The sequence below is a fragment of the Narcine bancroftii genome, chromosome 1 (assembly GCF_036971445.1).
Source record: "Narcine bancroftii isolate sNarBan1 chromosome 1, sNarBan1.hap1, whole genome shotgun sequence".
Taxonomy (NCBI): Eukaryota; Metazoa; Chordata; class Chondrichthyes; order Torpediniformes; family Narcinidae; genus Narcine; species Narcine bancroftii.
The window spans coordinates 104,948,821-104,973,656 of NC_091469.1; the positions used below are offsets into that span (position 1 = coordinate 104,948,821).

Below are 24,836 nucleotides of genomic sequence, written 5' to 3' on the forward strand. Positions count from 1 at the left end.
AAGCACGGGGCAATGCAATCAATGTGAGGACTGATATAGGGTTTTGGGGTGAAAGCGGAGCAGTGGGATCAGTGTGGGGACTGATGCAGGGCTGTGGGGAAAGAGCAGGGCCGTGGGATCAGTGTGGGGACTGACACGGGGACTGTGGGGAAAGAGTGGGGCTGTGGGATCGGTGTGCTGACTGATACAGGGCTGTGGGGAGAGAGCAGGGCAGTCAGAGCAGTTTGGGTATACAGTATACAATTTCTTATAGCTAGCGATTGTTTTTTCTAAATTGCTGAGGACTTGCTTATGGTAACTGAATAATTATAGGACCACAGACGTATATGCAGTCGGACGTTGCCCGAAAAGATGCTAAGCAACTGTAAATATTCTGGAATTACTCACTCAGTTTCCTGTTCTCCAAGACGCAAGGTTAAGGGGATACCGTTCATCAATCTCCAAGCCTGTGGGAAGAGAGCTATTTCCTAGCCAGGTAGTCCTAATTTTGATGCTTCTGTAGTGAAACACAAAATTCTGCAGACACAGTGATTGTAATAAAAACACAGAAATGCCGGAGGAACTCAGCAGGTTCATAGGAGGAACCAACATTTTGGACCTGAGGCCTTCCTGTGGACGCTGCGAAACCTGCTGAATTCCTCCAGCATTTCTGTGCTTTTACTCTGATGGTTCTGTACCCTTCCAGAGATAGATGGTCTGATGGATGGTAGGTGTCTTCAATAATTATTTGAGTCTTACTTAAGGAACACTGCTGGTGAATGTCATCAATACAGGAAAGGGAGACACATCAGTGTCCTTCTTCCATAGTGATACAGCATCATTCACACTGCCCGACCCCCCCCCCCCCCCCAAATCAATTGCCTGTAATGTTAACCCATCTCAGATGAGATCTGCTGGGTGACTGATTGGGTTGGGATAGCGTGAAATGAGAAGTAGGATTCCTGTTGACTCACAAGCAATCTCTCATGATGTTTCCCAGTAGTCTGCACACTTGCTGAGGGAATCTTATCCAAGCAATCAGTAAGCATTCTGAGGAAAGAACATAGCATTGAAATTCAAAGGAGCTGGTGGAAAAACAAGTTAAAAAAAAGGAATTCAATATTTAGGTCAACAAATAAAATCTGTAGATCCTGGGGTAAGGGATATTTGGCTGCTCCTTGTGATGGGTGCGTGCCCTGGATTGTCATGGGCTGAGAGACAAATGCCTCCTACTGGGAGCACAATGCGATTTGTTGGCTTCTGAGTCTTTTTCCTCTTTGCACTGTCTTGATGGCTTGTCTTAATAAGGACATAAGAAATAGGAGCAGGAGCATGCCATCCAGACTATGACCACCAGCGTACTGCAGGGGGCGATCTCTGTACCTGCAGGAAGACCACCTAAGGGGCTGACTCCACCTGGCCAGCTGTCAATCAGCCGACCTGAATATAAACCTGAGTTTGGCCCTTCCTGAGCCAGTCACACGGGGAGCCACCAAGGCATAAACTGGTGTTCAGACTTTTACTGGAATAAAGTCTGTTGTACAGTCTTTTCTGAGTTTGTGCTTGCTTGCGGATTTCTCAGTGCGCCACACAGCCCCTCAAGCATTCAATGTGATCATGGCTGATCTGATGATAGGCTCATCTCCACTTACCTACTTTTCCCCAAATTCCCAAATGCTTCAATGGACAGTGAATTCCACAGATTTACTACCCTCTGGGAAAAGCATTTCCTCCTCATCTCCATCTTAAATCTACTACCCTGAATTTTGAGGCTATGTCCCCTAGTTCTAGTCTCCCCCACCAATGGAAACAACTGACCTACCTCCATCTGTTTTTCATTATATATTTCTATAAGATCTTCTAAACTCCAGTGAGTACATTCCCAGATGACTCAATCTCTCCTCATAGGCTAACCCCCCTCCTCTCTGGAATCAACCTAGTGAACCTCCTCTGCACTGCCTTCAAAACCAGTACATCCTTTCTCAAGTAAAGAGACAAGAAATGTACTCACATCTTCCAGCAGTCTTGGTGCTGAGCATCTCCTCCCACTGCTTCCATTTGGTGCAGAGAGATTGACTGGGTGAGTTCTCCCCCAGTGCTCCAGTTTCCTCCCCCCCTCTGGAAATGTATGGAGATTGGAGGTTAATTAGTTATATGGGTCTATTTGAGAGGCGCTGGCTGGTTCATGGGCCAGAAGGGCCTGTTACTGTGGTATATCAAGGGATGGGCTGGATTGGATGCTGTGTAATAAACCAGAGGAGATTAGAGAGCTTAGGGTAAGGAACCCTTAGGAGGCAGTGATCTCTATATGATTGAGTTCATTTTGAAATTTGAAATAGAGAGGCTTGAGTCCGATGTGTTGGTATTTCAGTGGAGTAAAATAAATTACAGTCACATGACAGAGGAACTGGCCAAAGTCGAATGGAAAAACACACTAATGGGGAAGACAGTTGATCAGCAATGGCTGGAGTTTCTGTGAGAAATGAGGAAAATGCAGGACAGGCACACACCAAAAAGAAAAAAATGTTTGGATGGAAAAATGAGACAACTGTGGCTGATGAGGGAAGATAAAACCAAAGTAAAAGCAGAAGACAGGACAGACAAGGAAGCAACAATAAGAGGGAAGATGGAGGACTGGGAAACTTTTATTGAAAATATAACTAATTGATGTTTAAAGTGGCATTCATAGCCCCAAGATCACAAGTTGAAAAGTAAATACTCTTGTTTTTCAGATTCTGGATTGCTGACATCTCTGCCTTCTCAGTTACTTCTCCTGAGCTGTCCTTTCAACAGATGTGACTCACCATTTGTTGGAGGAAAAAGTAAACTGTCTTGCTCAAAGAAGGATTTGATGCTCACACTGCACAACATGCACTGTCTCTCAAGGATGAAATAAAACATATACTTGTGCTCCGTATCTGATCACAATTGTCTCCTCGATTTTTGATTATCATTTCTCCTGATGATTTATAAGTGGGCAAGGCTACCATTGTGGACCTGAAGGGCCGACATAGCCTGTTTCTGTGACGTAAACGGTTATATGGTTATATTATGTCAACCTTCTATAGGAGCTCTATAGAGAACTTCCTGGCCAGCTGCATCACAGTGTGGTATGGTTGCTGCAGAGAAATGGATGCGAGGTCAGTCCACAGGACCATAAGGGCAGCAGAGAGGATCACTGGGGTCTCCCCCCACCCCCCCAACATCGATACAATTTTCTGGATTCATTATAAGAAGAGGGCACACAAAATCATTGAGGACCTCTTTCACCCTGCACACAGCAGCTTTCAGGAGTATTAAAACCAGCATCACCAAGCCGAGGAAAATTTTGTTCCACGGGCAGTGAGAATGCTCACACTAACCATCCGAGACTCTCATCTGTACAGAACAAAATTTATTTATTTATTTATTTGTATTGATGAAATACTTGTCCTGCATATGTATTGTCAGTCTGTATGTGCGTTATGTCTAATTGTGTTGTTACGAGCCTAAAGACTCCAAAACCCAGCAGTAATAGACATTCACTAAGATAAGTGGTTTTTAATACAAAAGTTATTTTGAATCAACTTTAAACATGCAAATAGAATCAACTTAACTCTATATTTAACTCACCCAAATTAACACCCTTCTAATTCTAAGTGCACGTGTATGCAATATGTGAGTAAATTTAAGAAAAGTTCTTTGGTTCACAGTTCAATCTCACTTCTCCAACTTCTAAGTTCTCTGGTTGCAGGCAATTCTTATACTGTGCACAGAATTTAACAAGTATAAAGCTCACCAGGCTTTGGTGCTTGAAAGGTAAATGTTTAACGCTCAGGAAGGTTCTTGTAGGGTTTGCAGAGAGAGATTTGTTGTTCCAGGATTTCCACAACTGAGGTACCACCATTAGTCACCTCAATGTCTTGCTGATGAAACTTGCCCCATCAGGGTTTTCCAGATAGTCACCTCTTTCTTTCAGGTTATGACAGAGTTCCTTCTGTTCCTCTTATTCCAAGAGGAACATCAGACAGATAGCACTTCCAGCCACCCACTGCTCTGGAGATTTTCATTAGTTTCAACCAACTCTTCCTGGCTTGCACTGTTCAGCTGCTTTTCAGTGTCCCACACTCCAGCTGACTGAGAGAGCTTTTAACTTCCCTCTCTCTCTCTCCCTCTCACTCCAACTCAGACTTCCAGCAAGCCCATGTGACTCACTTGCAAAACCCAACCTTCTTCAGCAAACAACAGGAGTTATCCTTCTCCTCAAGTTGTTGTCTTAGATAAACAAAACCCAGGAGTGATCTTCCTGTGAGCACTTTGCAGAAAGGTACTTGTAGCCAGCCTGTCTCCAGTTCATTCATTTTATGACATCAGTTCAATTACCGCTTACTTGTGAAATGTGCATAACATTCTCCAGAGATCCTGCAATGTTATTTGAATATGAATTCTTCAGTCTTTCAAATAAGATCTGTTTTAAAATGTGTGCATGTATGTAATCTACTCTAATTTTACCAAATTCTCCCAAATATTTATCCATTACAGTGTGCCTACATGTTTTGCACCGAGGACGAGAGAACACTGTTTCATCAGGTTGTACTTGTTCAATCAAATAACAATAAATGTGACTATAAGTTTATAGAAGTGCTCTTCTGTTTCACCCTGTTATCCCTCTTCTTACAATGAACCCGGAAAATGGTATCGATGTTGGGGGGGAGACCCCAGTGATCCTCTCTGCAGCCGACAATGGGGAAGAGGTGGACTTTAAAAGGGGGAAGACCTTATCCATGTAGTGAGGGACCCATTGGGCATAGAAAGAGAAGAAATCCAGGCACGTTCTCAGGATCAGGAGGTCCAAAAGGGGGCACATTTGATTAGGGGCAGGGCCAATGACGACATTCTCCACCACATAGCCCAGGATCACCAGATGTTTTATCCAGAACATTCACTTACTGGAGTTGTATGTGAGGTTCAGGGCCTTGGCCGTGTGAAGGTTGGTGTCATGGTCTTCCAGAGAGTGTCCACAAATGATGACGTTATTGAGATAAGGCTAGTACAATAGGGATATTTAAAAGACTCTTAGACAGGCAAATAGATGTAAGAAAAATAAAGGGTTATGGGTGGAGAGAGAAAAAAATTAGATTTTTGTGGAGTATGTTTACATAGGTTGCCACAACATTGTGGGCTGAAGGGCCTGTACTGTTGTATGTTCTGTGTAATTGTTCGCTAACGTTCAAAATCCAACTGATTTAATTCCCTATATTCATGCTGTTACTGAGTTTACCATCTGAAATGATTGCTTCATGACAGCTCTCCATCAATATAGTCTCCAGCTGGCAGAGGTTGAATTGGACATGTGACAAAACTTTAGGGAGTAGGATCAGGATTTCCAATGAAAAGAACGGAAACTGTTAAATCATGGCAGATTCTATGATCTTAACTCTCCATTACGAGGCTGTAAAATTTTAGTTAATGCCAGAGAGGTATGCCAGATCAACCCCATCAATGCTTTGCTGCTAGACACATAAAAGGGTGAAACTGTCCTTTTGATGTCCTCCAATATTCTCCCTTTCTCACCAAAATACCCTGCCTCTTTTGAGCTCCTCTGCACCGGCTGCCTGCCGTGTAACACAGTTCGAATCCAACTCCTCTGCTGTGCTCACTTGACCTAATCCAAGATAAAATGTGTGCATTTCCATCTGACATTCACAAGGTTACTGCTAATTGATGGAACACGTGGATATTCATGTTGATAGATGCAAGATGTGGACCCATTCCTCATTAGTGCGATATCTGCTTTTCGCATCATTAACAATTTTAAAATGAATTAACGTGCTCTCCAGACACCCCAAAAGTGAATCAGCATCTACAAGTGCATGTTTGCTGAATTAATAGATAAGTACAAGTCAAAGAGCAATTTCAGACACTCCTTGTGAAGTGCTGATCACTTGTCAGAAGCTACCACATCAAAACAACTCTTTTGTCTGTTCATTTCCCATTTTCCATCCCCCAAGTGGGCTGTGAACATCAGACGTTACAGCAGCTTATAAAAATGTTCACCTGAGTAATGTACCATCTGGTATTGTGGAGACTCCATGTAAAATGGCTAAAGTTTCCTTAATTGAGGAAGCAAAATGCATAGTTTAGTAAATAAATCATTCTAATTTGATTTCAAATCAGACTGATTAACTTCTGAGATATTTTGGAATACAAAATGACAGAATCTGGTGTCAAATTCTGGGACTTTAAATAATTCTATTAAAATTGTTCAAAGTCCTGTGGGGAAAAGATTAAAAATAGATCGGGTCTGAACTCATGTCTCTTTCTCCTTATCCTGAGTCTGGGAATCCCAGTTCATTCTGCTACATGGCAGTAAGGTGAGGATAGTTAGAGGAATTAATGTTATTTCTATTAATGAGGGCACTCTCTTGATAATTTACTGTAAAAGCACTGGAGAAAAACGCTGAGGGGGAGAGAGGGGACAATGTGTTGGGCAGTGGAATCTCCCCTAAGATGGTGAAAGTTATGAAAAATACCATCCCCTCTCCCCCACTTCCAGCATTTTGCAGAGATCGCAATTCCAACCACCAAGTACCAAACCATCCTGCCCCACTTTCCCTTTCATTCCTGACTGCTTTCTGCTTATACCTTGAAGAAGAGCTCAGCCCGAAATGTCGGTTATGTATCTTTACGTCCTGTAGACGCTGCGCGACCAGCTGAGTTCCACCAGTATTTCTGTGTGTTTTTACCCTAATTTTGCTTAAGGTGGTATGTGATTGGGAATTGCTCTTGACCCAATTAGTAACTGAAGTAATTTGCTTGAGAAAAATTGTCATCCGCCTATTTCCTTTGGAGTTATGAAACCCTGCACATAACGAGTCAATTCGGTCCGATTAAAACAATGGTTTTCAAACCTTTTCTTTCCACTCACATATCAGTTTAATCAATCCATTACAATCAAAGAGTTTTTTCAAAAATGGTTGGCCACCTCTGGTTTAAAGGAAAAATAAGTGGGGACTGCATGCAGAAAGTGATAAGAGCAAGGAGTGAGCTGCCTGCTGAGTGGTGAATGCAATCTCAATTTTGCCATTTAAGAAAATTCTGGACAGGTATACAGATGGGAGGGATATGGAGGGATATATTCTGAGTGCAGAGTAATGGGACTGGGCACAGACTAGATGGGCTGAAGAACCTGTTTCTGTGCTGCATATTTCTATGGTTCTCTAGTTCTAACATCAAACTCAACATTTTCTGAAGTACATTCTAATTTGATAACTTTGCAATCAAAATGATCTTTTCTAGTGTTATGACAGAAATTTAGGGGCTAACATTGACTTCTCTGGTTTCATTTGGCCACACCCCTCCCACCCCAATCCTTTCCTATGTCTTCTTCCCTCCAGCTCTGCATCTCTTTCTTTTCTGTCTCCTTTACCCCCAACTCTGCTTTCACAGAGCCAAAATCACACCTCTTTTCCAATTAATTCTCACCTTTCCTCTCTCCTGGCCTCCTCTCCATATCTAATTAACACCTTTTATCTGTTGCACTGTACTCCTCCCCTGTCCATTCTTCCCTTCCCCACCTCCATTAATTCTTTTTATTCAGACCTTAAAGATGGGCTCAGGCCCAAAACATCGCTAATATATCGTTACCTCCTATGGATTCTGCAATACCTGCTGGGTTCCTCTAGGATTTCTGTGTTTTGCTTACAATCACAGCATTTGGAGACTTTCATGTTCCACAAAAAAGTAGGATTACCTGGGTTTGAGGTCTGATTCTAATCAGGATAAGATATAGTCAAGGGCTTTAATTGTTCTATAATGTTATTGCTTGTGGAAATTATGTTTTCCCCATGTATGTGACTGATTGTACACAGAGACAAGTGAGGAGTACAAAAAACACTTTTAATAGCTTACAATCAATGGCCGGTAGACACAATAGTCGTCAGATGAACCTGAGGTAAGGCAGGAAAACTAGGGCTTATATTGGGGTAGGTGAGGGTGGAGCCAGCCATCAGAATAATACATAGACAGTGAATTCCAGTTCACTGCATTCACCCCTTCCTTCAGAATTGAGCCTGTGGGTGAAAAACAGAGACCATTCATTATAAAAAACTAATAGTTTACAAATATTTACGTTAAGTCTGTCAGGGGGTCTGGTAATTCTTATCAAGTGCCGCACTACTGGAGGACTTTGGGCTTTCTGAACTTCCTGGACCCCCTGTGGTACAGGGTTAGTGGATCTTGAGGGTTCCGGCTCAGGTTGTGGAGTGAATTGGTCCACTTCCCGAGCAATGTCCTCCAGGACCCTGAGTGGGGTACTCGGTAGTTCCTGGCACACTTGAGGCATTGGATCCTCAGTTCCGGCGGGTGCCAGGTCTTTGATCAAGACAGCATATTCTCTGCCGCCAGGATATGCCATGTAGGCATATGTTGAGTTGGCATGCAGGAGGTGCACCCTCTTGATCAGGGGGTCTGTCTTGCTCTTCCTCCTGCCTTGCTCCTGTCTTGCCCTGGTGCCATCAGCCAAGCCAGGAGTGTAGTCCCAGACATGGATTTCCTCTGGAACATAAACATAAGCTCGTGAGGAGTTGCATTGGTCGCCGTGCAGAGGAGCGACCTTATGGAGTGGAGCGCCATGGGTAGGACTTCTTGCCAACATGAGTCTGGAAGGCCTTTGGACCGGAGAGCCAATTTCACGGCCTTCCATACAATCATGTTCTCTTTTTCAACTTGTCTGTTCCCCGGGGATTGTAGCCATTCATCCTGCTTGAGCCAATGCCCCTTATGAGCAGGTACTGGCGTAGCTCTTTGCTCATAAATGATGAGCCCTTGTCACTATGGATATAGCTGGGATACCTGAACAGGGCAAAAATAGAGTGCAGGATATTGTCAATGTCGTTAAGAAAGTACATGTTTTCATCAGTGGAAGGGAGGGGACCCTTGAAATCGACACTGAGTCCTTCTAAGGGATGAAATGCCTTTATCAGGTCCACTTTGTCGGGGCAGTAGAAGTGTGGCTTGCACTCCGTATGTATCTGACAGGACCTGGTCATATCCCTAATGTCCTCAATGGAGTCGGACAGGTTGCATGCCTTGACGAAATGAGCCATGTGGGTGACGCCTAGGTAGCAAAGCTCATCGTGCAGTGACTGCAACTGGCTGGTGTGGGCAGAGGCACAGCTTCCTCTTGACAGGGCATCTGGAAGTTCATTGAGAGCACCTGGCCTGTATGCTATGCCATAATTATAGGTGGAGAGTTCGATCCTCCACCTGGAGATCTTATCATTCTTTATTTTGCCCATTTTTGCATTATTAAACATAAATGCCACTGATCGCTGGTTGGTGAGCAGTGTAAATTTTCTGTTGGCCAGGTAATGCTTCCAGTAACTGATGGCTTCTACAATGGCTTGAGCCTCTTTCTCCACAGATGGGTTCCGAAGCTTATGGCCTTGTAGGGTGTGGGAGAAAAAGGCAACTGTCCTGCCCACCTGGTTAAGGGTAGGGGACAGAGCTATGTCAGAGGCATCCCTTTCCACATGGAAGGGTGCATTCTGGTCCACCCCATGTGTGGTGGCCTTTGTGATGTAGCTCCGAATGTAGTTGAAAATCACCTGGGCTTCGGCCGACAATGGGGAAGAGGTGGACTTTAAGAGGGGGCAGACCTTATCCGTGTAGTGAGGGACCCACTGGGCATAGAAAGAGAAGAAATCCAGGCACGTTCTAAGGATCAGGAGGTCCAAAAGGGGGCGCATTCGATTGGGGGCAGGGCCAATGACAACATTCTCCACCACATAGCCCAGGATCATGAGATGTTTTATCCAGAACATGCACTTACTGGAGTTGTATGTGAGGTTCAGGGCCTTGGCCGTGTGGAGGTTGGTGTCATGGTCTTCCAGAGAGTGTCCACAAATGATGACATTATTGAGATAAGGGAAGGTGGCCTTCAACCCATACTTGTCGATCATTTTGACCATCTGTCTCTGGAAGACCGAGACTCAATTGGTGATACCAAAAGGGCCCCTCCAGAAATGATAGAGTCATCTGTCTACTTCAAATGCTGTGTAGGGGCGGTCCTCAGAATGGATCATTAACTGATGGTATACAGTGTGATAGTACAGGATATTATCACCAATGTATATTTGTATATATTTGCTTATAGTTGTTGTGATTGGCTGAGAGTCATAGCCACGCCTACTGGCAAGTCATAAAGGGCTGCTCCTAACCAGACCCAGGTCAGTCTGGACTTGTCGACCATGCTGCAATACGCTCCAGTCTTTTGCTGATTAAAGCCTTGGTTTGTGCTAACAAGCCTTTGGTTCTTTCTACACGCTACACGCAGCTTTCAGATCGATGTCTGAAATTTGAGTGAAGGGATACACGTCCAGGAGTGTGAAATGATTAATTGTTTGGCTATAGTCAATCACTAGCTTGGACTTTTCTTCCCCTTTTATGACTACCACCTGGGCTCTCCATTGGCTGTTGCTAGGCTCAATTATATTTTCTTTGAGCAGCCACTGTGTCTTGGCTCTGATAAATTCCCAATCCCCCACATTGTATTGCCTGCTCTTAGTGGCTATTGGTTTGCAATCGGGAGTCAGGTTCGGAAACAGTGGGGGAAGGGGGGATCAATATTCAGGGTGAAGAGACCGCATGTGGTGTCCGGCTTTTGGGACCTTCTGTTCCAGGATTGGAGGGAGTTGGCCAGAGTACTCCATAGTCACGCATTTAAGGTGACACAGGAAGTCCAGGCCTAGCCACACATGAGCACACAAAACCTTCAGTACATACAATTGGAACTTACAAAATTCCCTCCCTTTTACAGTTAGATGTTCTATTTAATACCCCTGGATCATCGCAGAGTACAAGTGTGAAGCTAGGAAAATATGATAGTCCATCGGGCACACTCTTAATTTGTACTGCAGAGCCGTCACAGAGTTTATAAAGTTCTCCGTGGAGCCAGTGTCTACTAAGCAATCAGTCAAATGTCCATTTACCCTCACCTCCATCATCGAGTTATTCAATTGGTGAGGTATTGCCTGATGCAGGACGACCTCCACTCTCACCCGGCCCGTGGCCACTTCATAGTGGCATTTTCTGATCAGGGCCAATAGTTCAAGGACATAACTGTCCAACAACTCACCCAGACGCTGCCAACATTGACAGCATCAGTGCCTCGCCAACACGTTGTTCTGGGGCCTCGTAGCAGGCCTTCAAACCTTCTATGGACAACTTGTAGGTAACACAGTCTCTGATGACAGCGTACCCTTTTGTGCTGACTCAAGAGTGAAGTGCCAATCTCTGGAAATTATCTGTGCTGAAGACGTCTTTATGGCCGTCAGGTAGGACTGGAAGTATCAGCCAGTAGGCAAATTCCTCAGGGGATAGAGGGTCGAACTGGAGCATGTCTGGCTTCAACAGGGCTTCCATCCTGCTTCAAAATTAAGCTACTAATATTGTAATGCAACTAAATACACTCAGAGACACGTGAGGAGTACAAACAAACTTTTAATAGCTGACAATAAGTGGCCAATAGACACAATAGCCCTCAGGTGAATCTGAAGTAAGACGGGAAAACCAGGGTTTCTATTGGGGCAGGTGAGGGTGGAGCCAAGGGAGGAGCCAGCCATCTGAACAGCACACAGACACTGAATTCCAGTTCACTGCACCCCATTTGTGTAAAACTGTAATCCTCTTATGACACGGTCACACATTCTCACCTAATGCAAGCTGTTATGAAGATGTCGAGTGCTACACCCAAACATGGATGTTCCAGATCACATAGACTGTGAAGCGGGTCAATCAATAGTCACACACAGAGAGAATGAAATGACATCTGCTTGAACCAGACTGAACGATTTGCCAACTGTTCATAAGGAGACAATTGAGACTCAAAAAGTGAAACACATTTTTGGCAGCTGTTTGATTACATTGATGAAGTTTTGTTCATTTTCATTCACCAATCATGTATTTTCTATGTTAACAGTGAAATAGACTAATTTTCTGCCCTTTTTTGATTTTAGTATTTTTTTTGTTTTGACAGAAGTCTTGGAAAGGGAAATGTGTTTCTTTTTTCATTGTGTTCTTATTTTTAAATGGCTGGAATTATTTTAAAATTTGAATTTAGTCATACTGTACAGTAACAGGTCCCCAAATACCCCAATAAACCTTCAATCCCCATTTGTTTTGGTGAGAGGAAATCAGAGCACCCAGAGAAAACCCATGCGGAGAAAGTACAAACTCCTTATAGACAGCGCTGAATTCGAACCCGGATCGCTGGCCCTGTAATAGCACTGCCTTAACTGCCATGCTAACTGCTCCACCCTATGGAAAAGTCGGATCCAACAAGCCAACTTTCATGCAGCTTCTTAAAATATTATGGGAAGGAGGCTGGGAAGTGGGGTTGAGTGAGAAAATAGATCAGCTCATGATTAAATGGCGGGCAGACTCGATGGGTTGAATAGCTTATTTCTTCTCTTATGTCTTATGGTCTTAACTCCAAGCAGTATCATTGGGTACTTATCATTCAAGCTGAACAATTATCTGTTCATTTCAATCAATGGAACTGAAACGTATAATGTGTTTAACAGGGCACTGTGCTCCATTGGTCTTGCCCTATGTTTTGGAGGTGAGTTTCTAAGATTGTAACTCCCCACTACATAGAATAAACATTATTTTAATTGTAACCATTTTATCTTTATTTCAAAAGACTCACCTACTTATGTAGATTGCTGCCAGAGATCGCCATACCTCAGGCACCAAAAAATTGAAATGCCACCAAGGTTTCAATTAGTAGCTGTGAAGCCCATTTTCAGTTGGGAGTCAACAGGACTTTCCACAACAAAGTCTGTACAGGAGGAGTCACGTGATGGAGTAGTGGCCGGTCAGGGAATTCCAGCCCTCTCCGGAAAAGTTAAAAAATCGCACAAAACACAAAGGTACAAGAGTAAAAATTAAAACAAAGTAAAAATAAAGGTGAGAAGAAAATGGCAGCGAAGAGAGAAAAGTCGAAAACAACGGGAAGAAGAGAAGAAGAAAGAATGTCGGAAGAAGAAGGTGAAGGCCTTACCTGTCCAAGGAGGCCCATCGCGGAGAGAGAAGCCCGCTCCCTCAGGTCAGTGGAAGTCCCGAGCTCGGGACTGCAAAAATGGCTCGAGGAGCCGAGCAAAAGTGCGCAACCGCGCATGAAAAAAAACACACTGACGGGAGGGGGGGAACAGCTGCGGAGTCGATCTCCACAGCTGAGAGAGACACCTGCAACACAGCAACCTGTGCAGAACAACAGAAAATAATGACAACAAGAAAGAAGAGGGTAAAAAGAAAACAAGGAAACAATAGATGGTCAACCCAGAGGAAGAAGAAGAAGAAGAACAGAAAGAAATGGAAGAAGAAGAGAAAGGCAAGACAATGGATATATCTTTTTTTAAAGAGTATATGGAATCAGTGAAAGAATGGCAATTACAAGAATTTAATGAGATAAAAAGAAGAATTAAGAGTGCAGAAGAAAAAATGAATAAAATAGAAATGGTCATATCAGAGATAGGAAAAAGAGTGGATAATGTGGAAGAATGAGAAATAATCGTAGAAATGGAAGAAGAGGACTTAAAAGAGAAATTAGAAGAATCTAATAAAAAAGTTAAAGAGGCACATGAGCTGTTATCTCAGAAGATAGATATAATGGAAAACTATAATAGAAGAAATAATATAAAGATAGTGGGCCTTAAGGAAGATGAAGAAGGCAAGAATATGAGAGAATTTATAAAAGATTGGATCCCCAGTGTCCTAGGAAGACCAGAATTACAGGAAGAAATGGAAATAGAGAGGGCACATAGAACATTAGCTCCGAAACCACAACTGCAGCAAAAACCAAGATCCATTTTAGTAAAATTCTTAAGATATACAACAAGAGAAAATATATTGGAGAAAGCAATGAAGAAAATAAGAGAAGACAAAAAGCCACTGGAATACAAAGGTCAAAAAATTATTTTCTATCCAGACATAAGTTTTGAACTCCTGAAGAAGAGGAAGGAGTTCAATACAACAAAAACGATCTTATGGAAAAAAGGATATAAATTTATGTTAAAGTACCCAGCGGTACTTAAAATAGTTATTCCAGGACAACAAAACAAACTATTCTCGGATCCAGAGGAAGCACGAAAATTTTCAGAACAACTACAAAACAGACAGAGAGATGAAGACATGTAGTGAGAGTAAAAATGACCACGAATTATATGTATGTGTGTATATGGGTATATATATATATATGTATGTATATATATATATATACATATATATATATAGATGTGTATGTATATATGTGTACACATGAATGTATCCGTATTTAGAGGAAAATATATAGAGTATAGATAAGAATTAATAAGGGAATGAAAGGGAATAGAGGGAATAAGGAGGGAATTAAAAGAGTGACCTTTGTTATATATGAAAATTGAAATCTTTTCCGGGGGGGGCTGGGTGGGGAGGAGTTACGGTCACTGCAAAATCAGTTGACGTTTGCGAGTGAATTCGCAAATCCAAATGGAGAGGGGAGATGTGGTTGCCCGACAAGGGATAAAGGGCAACTCAGGAGGGGGAGGGGAGAATGGGGTTAAAGAAGTTTTAAATAGGAGAATAAGGAAAATGTTTGATGTTTTAGAAATGTTGTCTTATAAAGTGTTCAAAACAAGAAAGCAGAAATGGATAAGAAGGAAAGGTGATGATGAGGAAACGGAAAGGGAAGATAAACAAAGTATGAAATGGCTACGTTAAACTATATGACTTTAAATATTAACGGAATACATAACCAAATCAAAAGGAAGAAACTGCTAAATTTACTGAAAAAATAAAAAATTGATATAGCATTTGTGCAAGAAACACATTTAACTGAATTGGAGCACAAGAAATTAAAGAGAGATTGGGTAGGACATGTAACAGCAGCGTCGTATAATTCAAAAGCAAGAGGAGTAGCTATATTAATCAGTAAAAATGTACCAATTAAAATAGAAGAGGAAATAATAGATCCAGCAGGGAGATATGTAATTATAAAATGTCAGATATATTCGGAGTTTTGGAATCTACTCAATGTATATTCACCTAATGAAGAAGATCAAAAGTTTATGCAAGATATTTTTTTGAAGATAGCAGATACGCAAGGGAACATATTAATAGGAGGGGATTTCAACCTTAATTTGGATTCAAATATGGACAAAACTGGGAAAAAAATTAACAGAAAGAACAAAGTAACCAAATTTATAATTAAGTCGATGCAAGAAATGCAACTTTTGGATATATGGAGGAAACAACACCCAAAGGAAAAGGAATATTCATATTATTCGGGTAGACATAAAACATATTCAAGAATAGACCTATTTCTGTTATCAGCTCGTATGCAAGATAGAGTAAGAAAAACAGAATATAAAGATAGATTATTATCGGACCATTCACCCTTGATATTGACAATAGAGTTAGAGGACATCCCTCCAAGAATGTATAGATGGAGATTAAACTCCATGCTACTTAAAAGGCAGGATTTTAGAGAATTCATTGTAAGACAAATTAAAATGTACTTTGAAATAAATACGGAATCAGTGAAAGATAAGTTTATACTATGGGATGCAATGAAAGCTTTCATGAGAGGGCAAATAATAAGTTATGTAACCAAGATAAGAAGGACTATAATCAGGAAACAGAGCAGTTGGAAAGGGAAATAGTAAATATAGAAAAAGAATTAGCAATGAAGGAAGATACAACTAAAAGAAGAGAATTGGCAGATAAAAAAATAAAATATGAAACTCTACAAACATATAAGGTGGAGAAGAACATAATGAAGACAAAACAGAAATATTATGAACTAGGGGAAAAAACGCACAAAATTCTAGCATGGCAGCTTAAGACAGAACAAGCTAAGAAAATGGTATTGACATCAAGGAAAAAAGACAAACAAATCACATATAATCCAAAGGAGATCAATGAAAACTTTAGAGAATTCTATGAACAATTATACCAAACTGAAAACGAAGGGAAAGAAGGCAAAATAGATGAATTTTTAACTAAAATTGAACTACCAAAATTACAAATAGAGGAACAAAATAAATTAACAGAACCATTTGAAATAGTAGAAATACAAGAGATAATAAAAAAAAACTACCAAATAATAAAACACCAGGAGAGGATGGATTCCCAATAGAATTCTATAAGACATTTAAAGATTTATTAATTCCTCCCCTCCTGGAAGTAATCAACCAGATTGACAAAACACAAATCTTACCAGATTCATGTAAAACAGCAATAATTACAGTAATACCAAAGCAAGGGAAAGATCCACTCGCACCAGCGTCATATAGACCAATATCATTACTTAACACAGATTATAAGATAATAGCTAAACTATTAGCAAACAGATTAGCAGATTATGTACCTAAAATGGTAAATCTAGACCAAACTGGATTTATTAAAAAAAACGCACAACAGACAATATTTGTAAATTTATTAACTTAATTCATGCAGTAGAAGGGACTAAAGCGCCAACAGTAGCAGTTGCTTTAGACGCAGAGAAGGCCTTTGACAGAGTAGAATGGAATTATTTATTCAAAGTATTGCAAAAATTCAGTTTAGCAGAGAAGTATATTAATTGGATTAAAGCATTATATAAGGGGCCATTGGCGAAAGTGACAGTAAATGGATATATATCAAAGCAATTTAACTTAAGCAGACCAACAAGGCAGGGATGCCCATTATCACCCTTATTGTTCGCGTTAGCTATAGAACCACTAGCAGAATTGATAAGAACAGAAAATAATATAAAAGTGATTAAAATAAAAGACAAGGAATATAAAATCAATTTATTTGCGGATGATGTTATAGTATACTTAACAGAACCAGAACTATCAATAAAAGAATTATATAAGAAATTGAAGGAATATGCAGAAGTGTCGGGTTACAAGATTAACATAAATAAAAGTGAAGCAATGCCAATGAATAATGCGGATTTTTCAAAATTTAAGAAGGAATCACTATTCAGATGGCAAATGCAAGCAATAAGATACCTAGGTATACAAATAAATAAAAATCTCGGCCATCTATATAAACTCAATTATTATCCACTAATGAAAAAATTACACGGCGATTTAGAGCATTGGAAAGATTTACCATTAACACTAATAGGAAGGATAAACTGTATTAAAATGAACATTTTCCCAAGGATATTATACCTATTTCAGGCATTGCCAATACACTTGACAGAGAAATTCTTCAAGGAGTTAAAGAAAATAATAAGGAAATTTTTATGGAAAGGGGGGAAACTGAGGATAGCACTAGATAAATTAACAGAATGGTATAAACAAGGAGGCTTATAATTGCCAAACTTTACAAATTATTATAGAGCCACACAATTAAGATACCTATCAGATTTTTACCAAACAAGGGAAAAGCCAGATTGGACTAGATTAGAACTAGATAAAATAGGGGAAAAGATATAAATGGGATGAAAAATTGGTACAATGTAGGAATTCTCCAGTATTACATAATCTGCTCAATATTTGGAAGAAGATTCATGTAGAAAGGAATAAAACAAATTACCAATTACCAAAACTAATAATGATGCAAAATCAGTTACTCCCTTTTACAATAGATAACCTTTCCTTTAGAGAATGGGAGAAAAAAGGGATCAAAAGAATAGAAAATTGTTTTTCAGGAAATAGATTGTTATCCTTTGAACAAATGAAAGATAAATATAATATAACTCAAGATACAGTGTTGGCATATTACCAATTGAGATCCTACTTGAAGGACAAATTAGGAAGCAGTCTGAGGTTACCAGAGGGAAGTAGCTTTGAATATGTGATTACAGATACAATGATAAGCAAAAGATTTATAACAAATATGTATATTAAACTGCAAGAAAAGGAGAATGAGGAAACAAATGGTAAAACTAAACAAAAATGGGAACAAAATTTAAATATAAAGATAAAAAAGGAAACATGGGAGAAGTTATGCTCTGGAATGATGAGAAATACAATAAATACGAGGTTACGTATGATACAATATAACTGGATACACAGGCTATACATTACACCTCAAAAGTTAAATAAATGGGACCCAACAGTATCTGACAGATGTTTTCATTGTAAAAAAGAAATGGGAACAACAATTCATGCAATCTGGACATGTGAGAAAGTAGAAAAATTTTGGGAAGATCTAAATCAGATATTTAATAAAATTACAGAAAACAATATACCAAAAAACCCAGAGATCTTCCTCCTAAGTAACATAAAAAACAAAGAATTTGGACTTGATTTGGATGGTGCCCAAAAAAGATTTGTTAAGATAGCTCTAGCCATAGCAAAAAAATGTATTTTGTCAACCTGGAAATTGGAAGATAATTTGAGAATACAACAATGGTATATAGAAATTAATAAATGTATTCCATTAGAAAAAATAACATATAGTTTAAGAAATAATATTGAAATATTTGAGCAAATATGGGAGCCATACATGAAACACAATAGAGAAAACCTACCGGGGACATTTACCACCTAAATTAATGAAAGGAGAAGGAAATGAAAAGAATTGACTCAGTAGAATTTCTTGTTTATTTTTATTGAATGACAACATTGTATGACTGGTTTAATGTATCTTAGATTCTGTACTTTAAATGAATGGGGGGGGAGGTAGGGAGGGTGGGATGGGAGGAGGGGTGGAGAAAATGATACTGTATATATTTGAAAAGGAAAATGTATGTATCTTGGTCAATGTGGTTTATGGTGTGAAAAAAAAATTAAAAAAAAAACAAAGTCTGTACAGAGAAACTAACCATTCTGGGATGGCAAGGGTTAAACTTACATGCTAGCAAGATAAATAGTGGCTGATTTCAGTGGGATATCTTTTATCAAGTTGCATGACATGCTCTATGGAGTGGAGGGGGAAACCAAAATATTTAATTCATGTTGATATTTTTAAATTTGACATTTTAAATGCAATATATTTAGTTGTTTAACACATCTTTCATTTTAAAATGTTGTTCCACAGGTGTAATTTTCATCAATTTTCATCTCAGTACATGGTATTTTAGCATATGCTGCAATTTACAAAAATGCTTGCAGTGGGATGGTCAGAAAATGAATAATTTTCTCTTTGCTCAGAACTAACCAACTTCTTTCTCTGCACCTCTGTACGTCTGTTCTTCATTTTACTTGCTGTGTTATGCCTGGGAAGTTCAGCTGGACCACTTGCAAAACAAATGTTCTCATTGCACCTTGGTACGTGAGATAATAAACTTCAAGTTGAACTTGATATGGTTTCAGCATACTATGCTTGCAAAACGTATCATTTTGAGAAATACAGTACAATCTGAAAAATATCCTGGTCAACAGTGCAATTTATGGAAAAACTATTTCTCAGAAGTTATGACATAATGTCCAGAAGATATTTAGCATTCAAATTCCGGGAAAATGGCGCTTGCCTTACTTTGTGCACACTGTGTCTATGGCTTCCTAACATCATGGTCATTTCACCAACTCAATTCTGATCGGTTGTGAGTTGACGGAGAGATATCTGGTCACTGAGGCAATCAGAAATTGTGATTACAAGTAGGTCACTAAAGGGTTAAGTCGTTCTGTATAAAATTAGGGTAGTCAAAATCTGGAATTGTTTTTTTAAATTTTTTTTAATTTTTCACACTATGAACCATATTAACCAAAATATACACAAACATTTCCCTCTTGAATATACACAGTGTCATTTTCTCCCCTTTTTCTCCCTCCCTTCCCTCCCTCCTTCCCACCCCCCTCCCTACCCACTAAACATTCAACATATACAATACAATAAACCCATTAAACAATGTCATCACACAATGAAAATAAACAAGAAAATTTGTGTCATCTACTTTTACACACTGGGTCAGTTCATTTAGTCTTCTTTTCATTTTATAATTTTAGGGGGTGGAGGTCCACGGTAGGCCCTCTCTGTTGTGTTCCATGTTCGGTTCCCAAATTTGTTCAAATAATGTGACTTTATTTTTTAAATTATATGTTATTTTTTTCAATGGAATACATTTATTAATTTCTATGTATCATTGCTGAACTCTCAGGCTCTCTTCTGATTTCCAGGTTGACTTTATACATTTTTTTTGCTACAGCTAAGGCTATCATAATATATCTTTTTTGTGCTCCATCCAAATCGAGGACAAGTTCTTTATTTCTTATATTACTTAGAAGAAAGATCTCTGGATTTTTTGGTTTGTTGCTTGTGATTTTATTTAATACCTGATTTAGATCTTCCCAAAACATTTCCACCTACTCACATGCCCAAATTGCATGTACTGTTGTTCCCGTTTCCTTCTTACAGCGAAAACATCTATCTGATAATGTTGGATCCCATTTATTTAACTTTTGGGGCATGATATATAGCCTGTATAAACAATTATATTGTATCATGCGTAACCTCATGTTTATTGTATTTCTCATAGTTCCGGAGCATAGCTTTTCCCATATTTCATTTTTTATCTTTATGTTTAGATCTTGTTCCCACTTTTGTTTGGGTTTACAGCTTATTTCATTATTCTCTTTCTCTTGCAACTTGATGTACATGTTTGTTATAAATCTTTTAATTATTATTGTGTCTGTAATCACATATTCAAAGCTGCTTCCTTCTGGTAACCTTAACCTGCTTCCCAATTTGTCCTTCAAGTAGGTTTTCAGTTGGTGGCATGCAAACATTGTACCGTGAGTTATACCATATTTGTACTTCATTTGTTCAAAAGATAAATTATTTCCCAAAAAACAATTTTCTATTCTTTTAATTCCTTTTCTCTCCCATTCTCTAAAGGAAAGGTTATCTATTGTAAAAGGGATGAATTGATTTTGCATCAATAATAATTTTGGTAGTTGATAACTTGTTTTTTTTCCTTTCTACATGAATCTTCTTCCAAATGTTGAGCAGATGGTGCAGTACTGGTGAACTTCTATGTTGCACCAGTTTTTCATCCCACTTATAAAGTATATGTTCTGGTACCTTCTCCCTATTTTATCTAGCTCTAACCTGGTCCAATCTGGTTTTTCCCTTTGTTTGATAAAAATCTGATAGATATCTTAATTGTGCTGCTCTATAATAATTCTTAAAGTTTGGTAGCTGTAAGCCCCCTGTTTGTACCATTCTGTTAATTTATCTAGCGCTATCCTCAGTTTTCCCCCTTTCCATAAGAATTTCCTTATTATTTTCTTTAGCTCATTGAAGAATTTCTCTGTTAAGGGAATTGGTAATGATTGAAATAGGTATTATATCCTTGGGAAGATATTCATTTTAATGCAATTTACCCTTCCTATCAGTGTTACTGGTAAACCTTTCCAATATTCTAAGTCATTTTGTAATTTATTCATTAATGGCTGATAATTTAATTTGCATAGATGGCCTAGATTATTATCTAGTCGAATACCTAGGTATCGGATTGCTTGTGTTTGCCATTCAAATGGTAATTCTTTCTTAAACTTTGTGAATCCACATTATTCATTGGCATTGCTTCACTTTTATTTAAGTTGATCTTGTACCCCGATATTTCTCCATATTCCTTCAATTTCTTATGTAATTCTTTTATTGATAATTCTGTTTGTGTTAAGTATACTATGATGTCATCTGCAAATAGACTGATTTTATATTCCTTCTCTTTTATTTCTATCACTTTTATTTCCTTTTCTTTTCTTATCAGTTCTGCCAAGGGTTCTATAGCTAAAGTGAACAATGAGGGAGACAGTGGACATCCCTGCCTAGTTGATCTGCTTAATTTAAATTGGTTCGATATATATCCATTTACTGTCATCTTCGCCAATGGTCCCTTATATAATGCTTTAATCCAATTAATATATTTCTCTGGTAGGTTGAACCTCTGTCGTACTTTGAATAAATAATTCCATTCTACCCTGTGAAAGGTTTTCTCTGTGTCTAAAGCAACCACCACTGTTGGCGTCTTATTTCCATGTACTGCATGGATTAATTTAATGAACTTACAGATATTGTCCGTTGTTCATATTTTCTTAATAAATCCAGTTTGATCTAGTTTTACTATTTTTTATACACAGTCGGCCAATCTGTTTGCTAATAGTTTTGCTATTATCTTATAATCTGAGTTAAGTAGAGATATTGGTCTATACGATGCTGGTGTTAGTGGATCTTTCCTCTCTCTGGTATTACTGTAATTAATGCTGTTTTACATGAATCTGGCATGTTTTGTGTTTCTTCAATCTGATTCATTACTTCCAGGAGAAAATAAGTCTTTAAATGTTTTATAGAATTCTATTGGGAGTCTGTCCTCTCTAGGTGTTTTATTGTTCGGTAGCTCTTTTAATATATCCTGTATTTCCTCTATTTCAAATGGTTTTATCAATTTGTTTTGCTCCTCTTCTTGCAATTTCAGTAGTTCAATTTTAGCTAGAAACTTATCTATTTTGTCTTCTTTACCTTCGTTCTCAGTTCGGTATAATTGCTCGTAGAATTCCTTGAAGTTTTCCTTGATCTCTGTTGGGTTATATATAATTTGTTTGTCCTTTTTCCTTGATGCCAATACTGTTCTTTTAGTTTGTTCTGTTTTAAGCTGCCAAGCTAGTATTTTGTGCATTTTTTCTCCGAGCTCACAATACTTCTGCTTTATCTTCATTATGTCTTCTCCACCTTATATATTTGTAGTGTTTCGTATTTTATTTTTTTTGTCCACCAATTCTTTTTTTTTTGTTGTATCTTCCCTTGTTGCTAGTTCTTTTTCTGTACTTACTATTTCCCTTTCCAGCTGTTCTATTTCCCGATTGTAGTCCTTCTTCATCTTAGTTACATAACTTATTATCTGCCCTCTGATGAAGGCTTAATATAAATTTGTCTTTCACTGATTCCGTATTTATTTCAAAGTACATTTTAATTTGGCACTAAATGAATTCTCTAAAATCCTGTCTTTTACGTATCATGGAGTTTAATCTCCATCTATAAGTTCTTGGTCGGATGTCATTCAGTTCTATTGCTAATAACAGGGGTGAGTGATCCGATAACAATCTAGGTTTATATTCTGTTTTCCTAACTCTCCCTTGGATATGGGCTGAGAACAGGAACAGGTCAATCCTTGAGTATATTTTATGTCCACTCGAATAATATGAGTATTCCTTCTCCTTTGGTGGTTGTCTCCTCCTTATATCCAAAAGTTGCATTTCCTGCATTGATTTAACCATAAATTTGGCTACTTTGTTCTTTCTGCTAGTCTTTTGTCCAGTTTTATCCATCTTTGAATCCAAATTAAGGTTAAAGTCCCCTCCTATTAATATATTCCCCTGAGTATCTACAATCTTCAAAAAGATATCTTGCATAAACTTTTGATCCTCTTCATTAGGTGCATATACATTGAGCAAATTCCAAAATTCTGTATATATCTGACACTTTATCATTACATACCTCCTTGCTGGATCTATTATTTCCTCCTCTATTTTGATTGGTACATTTTTATTGATTAATATAGCTACTCCTCTGGCTTTTGAATTATATGATGCTGCCATTACATGCCCTACCCAGTCTCTCCTTAATTTATTATGTTCCACTTCAGTTAGATGTGTTTTCTGCATGAATGCTATATCTATTTTTTATTTTTTCAGTAAATTTAATAGACTCTTCCTTTTGATTTGGTTATGTATTCCATTAATATTTATAGTCATATAGTTGAACATGGCCATTTCATACTTTGTTTACATCTCATTTCCACTTCCTCACCACCATCTTTCCCCTTTTCCCCATTTCCATTTCTCAGTTTTATTTTTTTGAACGTGCTGTATGACAACACTTCTAAAACATAAAATATTTCAACCACTCCCACATCTAAAATTCCCTTAACCTCAAGTGTCCCCCCCTCTGAGTCGCCCCTTGTCCCTTGCGGGGCAATCACAACTCCCCTCTCCATTCAGACTGTGAACCCGTTCGCAAGTGTCAACTGATTTTGCAGTGACTTTTATTCTCTCCCACCCAACCCCCTTCAGAAAAGATTTTTATCTTCATATTACAACAAAGCTCCCCCTTGTTTTTTCTCTTTTTCTTTTTATGTTTTATTTATTTATTATTAATTTTTTTAACCCCTCCTTTGTTTCCCCTTCTCCCTTACTTCCCTTTTCTTCCCTCCTTTAGTTCTTATACATTATTTTTACTTCTTTATATGTAGTTTGTTGTCGTTCTTTGTTCTTGTTACATCTCTTCATCTCTCTTTCTGTCTTGCAGGTGTTCTGCAAATTCTCGTGCTTCCTCCAGATCCGAGAACTGTCTGTTTTGCTGCCCCAGGATAACTATTTTAAGCACCGCTGGATATCTTAACATAAATTTATAGCCTTTCTTCCATAGGATCGATTTTGTTGCGTTAAACTGCTTCCTCTTCTTCAGGAGCTGAAAATTTATGTCTGGGTAGAAAAATTTTTTTTGACTTTTGTATTCCAGTGGTTTTTTGTCTTCTCTAATTTTATTCCTTGCCTTCTCCAGTATATTTTCTCTTGTCGTGTATCTCAGGAATTTTACTAAAACAGATCTTGGTTTTTGTTGTTGTGGTTTCGGGGCTAATGTTCTGTGTGCCCTTTCTATTTCCATTCCTTCCTGCATTTCTGGCATTCCCAGGACTTTTGGGATCCATTCTTTTATAAATTCTTTCATATCTTTGCCTTCTTCATCTTCCTTAAGGCCCACTATCTTTATATTGTTTCGCCTACTATAGTTTTCCATTATATCCATCTTCTGAGCTAACAACTCCTGTGTTTCTTTAACTTTTCTTCCAATTTTCTTTTTAAGTCATTCACTTCCATTTCTACCGCCATTACACGTTCTTCCACATTTTCTAATCTTTTCCCTACATCTGTTATGACCAGCTCTATTCTACTCACTTT

At 38.7% G+C, this 24,836-nt stretch overlaps 1 long non-coding RNA gene across 1 annotated transcript in view; it reads right to left on the reverse strand.

The window, feature by feature from the left end:
• The window catches only part of LOC138741612 (uncharacterized), a 61,467-nt gene that overhangs the window by 27,825 nt on the left and 8,806 nt on the right, over window positions 1–24,836 (reverse strand). Inside the window, exon 2 of the long non-coding RNA XR_011343627.1 lies at window positions 954–1,029. This is a non-coding gene — a long non-coding RNA (uncharacterized lncRNA). The remainder of the gene's footprint in view (window positions 1–953; window positions 1,030–24,836) is intronic.